This window comes from Poecilia reticulata, unplaced genomic scaffold (genome assembly GCF_000633615.1).
Source record: "Poecilia reticulata strain Guanapo unplaced genomic scaffold, Guppy_female_1.0+MT scaffold_125, whole genome shotgun sequence".
In the NCBI taxonomy this organism is placed as follows: Eukaryota; Metazoa; Chordata; class Actinopteri; order Cyprinodontiformes; family Poeciliidae; genus Poecilia; species Poecilia reticulata.
The window spans coordinates 359,739-367,909 of NW_007615013.1; the positions used below are offsets into that span (position 1 = coordinate 359,739).

At 43.5% G+C, this 8,171-nt stretch overlaps 1 protein-coding gene across 1 annotated transcript in view; it reads right to left on the reverse strand.

Annotated features, from left to right (window-relative positions):
* celf2 (cugbp, Elav-like family member 2) overlaps positions 1-1,155 on the reverse strand; it is a 291,608-nt gene extending 290,453 nt beyond the window's left edge. The window contains exon 1 of the mRNA XM_017302948.1: positions 1,062-1,155. The gene's annotated coding sequence lies outside the window, so the exon portion shown is untranslated. The remainder of the gene's footprint in view (positions 1-1,061) is intronic.
* Between the last annotated feature and the right edge of the window lie 7,016 nt (positions 1,156-8,171).

The window sequence follows — 8,171 nt, forward strand, 5'->3', positions numbered from 1 at the left end:
TGCTAGGTGACGGGATGGGCTACCCTGGGGTTGCTAGGTGACGGGCTGGGCTACCCTGGCGTTGCTAGGTGACAGGCTGGGCTACCCTGGCGTTGCTAGGTGACGGGCTGGGCTTCCCTGGGGTTGCTAGGTGACGGGCTGGGCTTCCCTGGGGTTGCTAGGTGACGGGCTGGGCTTCCCTGGGGTTGCTAGGGGACGGGCTGGGCTACCCTGGGGTTGCCTGAAGCAAAACAACCAGAACCCTGCCAACTCTGGAGCCCAGGTCACACTGGGGTCACCAGACGGGTCAAAGACATCCAACTGATCCAGTTAAATCAATATGAAGCCCAAAGCCAACAGAAAGTTACCAGCAGAACCCGAACGGTGGAAACATCAGCTGGACGTTGTGATCCCATCAGGGTCAAATGTGAAAAGTGAAAAATCAGAAACAGAACCATCAATAATATCTGGTAAACTCTTATTTTTCTTTCAGACAACTTTACAGACTTAGTGTTGCTGGCCGTGGATTGCTGGGGGCCCGGTGGGGCCCCGTGAGGCCCCATGGGGCCCCCCACACCTGAAATACTCAGGATAAACGCGGCCAATCAAAAGCGGATGTGGAGGTAATGAAGACTGCGGCTCTAAGAGGCAGCACGCTTTCAGAAGCCGCCATGAAGCTGAGCACTTCAGACCCGCTCCCCCGTCTTCCACAGCTTGCTGGATTACCAGCCTAGTCTCTATGGTAACCTCGCCCCACTCAAAAACACCGCCACACACACATAATGAAGACTTTACTTCCCTCAGTTCAGAAATGAAACAGGATAATTTAAGTGCTACTTGTGATTTTCTGGTTTTTCGACATCCCTTCGCCTCCTGGATGAGGTTCTGGAGTCGTCAGCTCTGCTGGGCGACAACAGGCCCGATAAATCCCGCTCCTCAGGGCTAATGCCTGAGCAGTCAGCGTGCTCAGCCGCACGGCTTTAACATGTTCACAGGGTGTTTAAGAAAGAAATAACCGACTGACAGAGTCAGCTGGAGTGTGGCGCTGCAGCCAGAATCTGCAGGCTCAATTAAAGGCATACCTCTCTGTCTGCTCCTCATCCTCCTCATCCAGCCGATAACCTTCAGCTGAAGGCTGACGATCGGTCCAACGGGAAGTGGAGCTCTTTGGAGAGGAACCAGCACCGCCCACACAATCTGAGGACAAAAAGGACACACTCAATGACAGATCCATGGTGCACTGAAACTAAACGCAGAGAAAAGATGAGTCTGAAAAATATAGGATCTAAAAGACAGGAACAAAAATTACATGAAATGTTAAAACAAAAACAGACGAAAAGAAAACCTGGAAGGTAAATATTCATAAAGCACCTTTCAAGAGAAACATCCCAAAGTGATTCAACAAACAGAACAACAAAAAACACAAAGCAAATTTAAGCAAAAGCAGATTTAAAACATGAAGCTCCAATCAGGAGCCTGACAGCAACATTCTGCACAGACTGCTACAGATCTAGGGAGGTTTTAATTAAACATATGTTCAGTGCAATAATCTAGACTAGACAAAACAAAACCATGAATTAAGACGAGAGATAACAGGACCAAGTTTGGAAATATTTCTCAAATGGTAAAAACAAGAACCAACCAGACTTGACATGATTTTCCAGAGAAAAACCTGAATCAAAGGTCATTTCAAGGTTTCTAACTGAGGATTTGACCAGATAACCAGGAGGCCCAAACATCTGGTTAATCTTTAGTTGTGTTTCTAGTGCAAAGATTACTTCAGTTTTTTTCTTAACTCAGCTGAAGAAAACGTTCAGTCAATCCAGACAGTTCAGCAAAATATACAGCTTGGAAGAAAAGAGATAAAGAACTGCAACAAAGATAGATAATATCCTTAAAGACGACAGAAGGGGACCAACAGTCAGCAGGTAGGAAAACAATGGCCTGAAAACAGAGCCCTGTGGAACACCATAATGAACAGGAATGGAGTATGTATGGAGCTGTAACTGTAACCCCTCCTTTGCTCTGTAACAGAGCTCTCTCTCTCTCTSTGTGTGTGTGTGTGTGTGTGTGTGTGTAGTATAATTAACCAGAGTATCTACTCTGGGTTCAGTGAGGAGTTTATTTATTTAAGCAAATGTTTAGACATTCACCCCAAATAACACACCTGGCAACAGACTGGTGGTAATGATGGGAATACATCGACATTTATTTACACACAACAGGCTGACTAAGCATTAAAATAATACAAATCCATCCGCTCCTTTGTTTTTGTATACGTATAATTCAACCAATGTAATGTTTGATAATCACTCCATCTTCATTATATAATTTACTACAAAACAAGACAAAACGAATAAAAATCATCACATAACCATTTATGGCTTTGCTATCTTAAATATTATTTACTTTAAGTTTATCCCGACTGGTTTTATATGCAATAAGGAACTCATTTAGCAGCATTCAACACTTTGCTAACTCAGTTAGCATGCTAACAATATCAAATTAGTTACTCACAGTGATATCCGTTATACAAAACGTAAATAAATCCAAGTTCGAATCACAAATCTTTAAATCTTCTCCGCTTTATCAGTTAATATACTCAAATCTGCTTATCGTCGTGAAGTTTCGCTAAAAGTTCAATTTAAGTTCTTTCTACTTCCGCTTCCAATGCTAGCGGCCACAGCGATGATCCAAGATGGCGTCACCTAGCGTTCTCTTCCACAGAGCAGGAGATTCTTATTCGTCTTTGGACGAAGATGAACTATTATCTGCTGCCCCCTTGTGGCTAAATTCGACATTGTAAAAAAAGGGCAGAGTTCAAAGAGCTGCATAGTTTTTCTGCAGCTCTATTTACAATAGTAATGGGAATTTCGGCTCTTTTCAGAGAGCCGGCTCTTGTGGCTCGGCTCCCAAAGAAGATCCGGTTCTTTCGGTTCTCAAAAGCCTCTTAATTTATCATCATCTGCAGTCCCATATTTTAGCATAACTTGGCAAATAGACTTGTTTTGTATGATAAATACTTTTTACATTCAATGTTCCCTATAACAGAAGCCTTTACTTTTGTGTATTACTCATTTTTTAAATTTTGAACAAAAACTAATGAACAAAACTGCAGATAAATATAAAACACATCCATAATAATGTATTAATATATATTGTTTTTAATCTTCAGCCAGATTCTGCTTCACATACAGTCGTCATTTACATATATGGGGCTTTGCAAGTCTCTTAACTGGGTCAAAAGCTGACGGCAGGTTCAGCAAAGGCAGAACATTTACCTGCCTCTCATTGCATCAAATTTAAGAAGATGTGAAAAAGAATATGAGGCTCTGTGTGAAAAACGGAGTCAGCTTCCTCTGCCTGACTGTGTGATTTACTGTGACATTTTAAAACACCACAGAAGAAGATGAAGAGGAGATGACATCAACGTCCGTCTGTCTCTCAGGAAGGAAACTTTTCATGGCGTCCAGCTGGTTCCCCTAAGCGAACGAGTCGCCTTTTGCTAGCGTTCCTCCTGTTGGTGTCAGATCTGATAACGTCGAGGCTACGGAGCGTCTCAGCGATAAGACCTGGCTTCAAAAAATGTTTAAAAAGCAGAAGGACTGAGGAGAAGTCGTCTCAGTCGGAGCGTAATCTGCCTCTGAGGGTCGGCCTTTGGGGCCGACCTCTGGGCGATCAGCTCTCCGTCTCGGGTCAGGCGGGAACCGCAGATAAAGACACTGAGGATTAGTGTTGGAAGGAAAGGAAATGGCTCCAGCACGTCCGATCACATCCAGGTTTGACCCTGCACAGATTAAACTAATTCTGCTCCAGCATCACTCGCCTGGTTTTCACCTCTCTAAAATAATCAAATCCAGTAATGAACATTCAGGGAAAAGTTGCTTGCATGTTGTTTAACGTGTTAAACACAGCAAGGCCGAACAAAAGCTCCTCCAGTCTCCAGTTGTCAGTTTTAATTATCTGTTGCTTTGTGGAGGATGTCATTAATCGGCTCTGCGGTCCTCCTGTTCTGTGGAGTCGACCAGCAAATAACAGGCTGTGCAGCAGAACCGGTCCACTGCTCTGATTCATGGAGGACACTCAGAGACACGCAGCCAGGAAAGTATTCACACCCCGTTTAGTTCCCAGTTTATTCCAGATACAAACACAAACCTCAGGGTATTTATGACGAGATAAATCAAAGTTAGACATGATGCATGCAAAACGTTACACTGAGGTAGGAGCAGCTGATCAGGTTATCATTTAATTTTAAAAATTACATCATCAGACGGATCAAAATATAAAGTTAAGTGGAAATTTTTAAGGACCAAAATGACAATAATTCATTTAAGTAACAAAAAATAAAGTCAGGCAGAAGAAAATGTTTCCAAATCAGCTTATTTCAATATAAATGAATGAAATTTGTGAGTCTGTCTGGTGAGTTTTTAGTTAAAACATGTTTGTTCTTCATTCAGAGGGTATAAATCCAGACATTTCACTCAAGAAAAAGTACAGCTCCTAAAAGTACTTTTTTTTTCAAAGTAATTGTAATTGAGTAAATGTTGCTACACAAATCTGGTGGCATAAATTATAATTTAACCTCCTGTATGAAAAAAGTGCTAAATAAAACCCATTTTAACTCAAATACTGGTAAAAAACCGCAGGTTGATTGGAGATTAGTCTGGAGAGAGGAAGGAGAAACTGCAGTGAAACTCTAACCCACAGCCAACATGTGGCAGGAGCTGAATTTAGGTTCAAACATTCAGACTGAACACATCCAAAATACTTTCAGTTGGAAAACAAATGCTGGTGATGGCAAAACGGTTTGGTTTTACAGTGAGATCACAAACCAGTTTCACTCCACATATTCAAGGAGGGTTCAGAGAAAACAAACATGGCCGACGGGGAAGAAGCAGTGGAGACAGTTTGAGACTTTCTGATGCGTCTTTGGTTGTTTTGGATATTCGTCCATGTTCACCTCGTTTCTGATTGGCTGCGTGTCACATTCAACAGGCTGAAAATCCCTGAGCTCTGATGGGAGCAGTGAAGCAGATTCCTCTGAATACACAGCAGGATGAGCTAAACTGATCTGTCCATCCATCCTGATCGTCAGAATCCTGGAGGCTGTTGGAGGGAAAATCTGGACAGGAAACGACAGAAAGTCCTGAGTGAACCAGGCAGAAGAGCAGAAACATTCAACATCTCCTCCTAAACTCCACCGCCCTCCAACTACGAAGAGCTGACTGAATGAAAACACATCTCAGACTGAACTTGTGATTTTTCTTCCTCAGTGTTCTGTTAGTTTCTAACTGAAACCCATTGGAAACGTGGTCGTATTTTAATGCCTGCAGCCTCAGGATGACCTTTCCTGCCTCCAGCCAGCGCTGCTTTTCCAGCTCCTTTCGGGTCAGAACAAACCCTGACATACTCGGACTGTTTATTCATTCGGCCAAACAGGCGTGATTACAACCCAACAGCAGACTGTGGGTTCTGTTGAGCAGCACCGCCGGACCCGCGCCCACCGCAGGCCTTCAGGTTGACCGGCCCGCTGGGACAGAACCTCCCGCTCCTCCAGATGGCACCGCTGCTCCCCGACCCGTCCTACATAATCATAAGCAGCTGGTTGGTGGGTAACGGCGAGGTCAGGCTGCAGAAGAAGTCCGGGTTGAAGAGCGAACACGGAGGCGAACACGGAGCGGGAACGCGTCCCATCAGGGCCGAGCTGTCAGCATTTACAAGTCAAACAAGCTCTGCGTTTTATTTTCCATGTGGATCCTCAGAAACATCTGAATTTCTGCTAATAAGAATATTTCTGGAGCAGAAACAGGATCTCAGTTTGACCCCAAGTCTAAAACCTTGGATTGGGAATAAAATCAACATTTATTATTAAATGTTTCCAGTATAAATCCATGATTTTTCTACACTGAGATGATCAGTAAAAGCATCTTTTCTGAATCAAAGCGGTGCATCGCCTCTTTCCAGGCTCTAAATTTGGCCTGCAGTGAAGTATAAATACAGAGTATTATGGGATGTGTGGGGTTTCAAAGCCGCGGTACCCTGAAGTAGTCACGACTGTACGAGTGAAGTATGAAATATCCGACAGCGTTACGGTGGCGCTCTGGATGGAGATCAGGCTCAGCCAATCAGAACGCTTCCACATCATTGGCCAGGCCATCTCTTATCTGCGCCGAGCGGAGAGGCTTTCCCCGGTAATGCCACCCGGTTGGCTCCATCCCTCATCCTCTGCTTCACCCCCAGCCTCCCTCCCTCCCTCCCTCCATCGGCTGAAGCTCCCTCTTCTTTCGCTCATCTACTGCACTTCATCTGCTTCCATCGCTTTTCATTTTTCAGTCATGCACTTTTTCAGTTATTGGTTACGCGTTGCTGAAGTGTGTGATAGGCCTCTGCGCCGGGGTGGAGAAATGGGTCTGGTCTCACTACAGATTCTAATGAATGTGTGTGAGAGCCAGGATGTGTGTCAGGAGAACCCAGGAGAGACCCTGGAAGAGTCCAGACCTCCGTTTTCCTCAGAAAGACAATCATGCTGGTCTGTTCTCGCAGCAGGAGGTGAGAAAGTTCAGCGTCGGGAAAAACTCCAACAAGACGGGTTTGAATTTTTCTTTTCTGAAAAACGGAAATAAAAACATTCCGGGAAGCAAACGGCAACATGTGTTCAGCTGGAAAGCTATTACTGCAGGTGTGGTTGTAATCTTCTTAAAGGTTACGTGGACCGGTTCTGTTCTGAATGCTGAATGTGAGTGAGATGAACTCCAGGCATCAGCAGCATATTAAACCCGACTCGCCTGAGGACGCGCGTCCCTCATGTCTCCCCCCTTCATACGCAAATCAACAACAAATTCCCATTTATTTATTCTTGCACCATCTCAGCAGCAAATTGCTTTGTAAATGGCACAGTTCCCTCAGCCTCTTCTGTAAATACGATGTCATCGGCGGTGTTAATAATCCTTTTGTTTGCTTGACCAGGAGCTCAGCGGCGCCGCCCGTTTCCTTGATTCAATTACTGGGCTTTGAGGAGTGGAGAATGGGGGCCGGACCTCCGAGCCGCCATGTTAATGACATTCAAATTGATCACCGCCACATGTTGCTGCGGCGCGGCCCGTTTAAAACCGGGGCTAATGAAAAGAGGAGCTCTCCGTTATGGAGAGCGTAACCAAACATGACACCACCGCGCTGAAAGTACAACACCGTCTGCTGAATGCTGCAGCCGCCAGGAGCAGCGAGTGACGATTCAAGAAGCTTTACGTCTCATAAGCAAAAACACAGAATATAAAAGTCTCTGAAAAGCTACGCTTTTCTAAAACCTGCATGGATTTCATCTCAACACTTCACTCTTACTGTTCAGTTTGTTTTACTTTTCTATATTTTGTCTATGTATTATATGCTTTCATTGCCACTTTTCTGCCGTTGAATCAGAATTTTTAAATTTTCTGACAATAAATAAATTTCTAACTAACTTCTAAATCTGAATGAAATTCAGTCGGGACCAAAAGTGGATTTTATTTTTCTAGTTTGGTGCATTTTATTTTCACAATGTGCTTTTTTCATATATATATATGAACAAATCCACTCAGGCTGCTCCCATTGGACAGATACGGAGGGGGCGGGACAAAGCACAGACCCGGAAGTAAACAAACATGGACGTCCAGGTAGCTGCTGTTGTTACACCTGCAGTATTAAAGTATGATTAAAGTACCTGTAGCTGCAGAGCGTTTACTCAGAGATAACTTACATAAAATATATTCCTCATATTTAACACATTAATGATGAAAATCAAACTATTTTCCTTTGAAGTTGTTGGTTTTGGACTAATCCTGATCTCTGATGTCCAGAGTTTAAATTCACAGTAAGTATAAATGTACTGTTAGGAGTACTTTTACTATGCTGTACTTTTTATTTTCATTCTGAAGTATCTACATTATTTCTACCCGCTGAATGAAAGATAAAATTATCCTGCAGTTTGGTAAAGTTTTGTTTTTAGTTTTTTATATAACTTGTCATTTTTTGTCCTTAAACTACAAACAGTTCCACAAACCTTCATGTCATTGATTGATTGATTGATTGATTGATTGATTGATTGATTGATTGATTGATTGATTGATTGATTGATTGATTGAACATGGCGTTGTAAAGTTTTCGGGGTGAGTCCTTGTGCAGAAGCTGCTTTCTGCTGCGTCTGGCTGCAGGCAGGG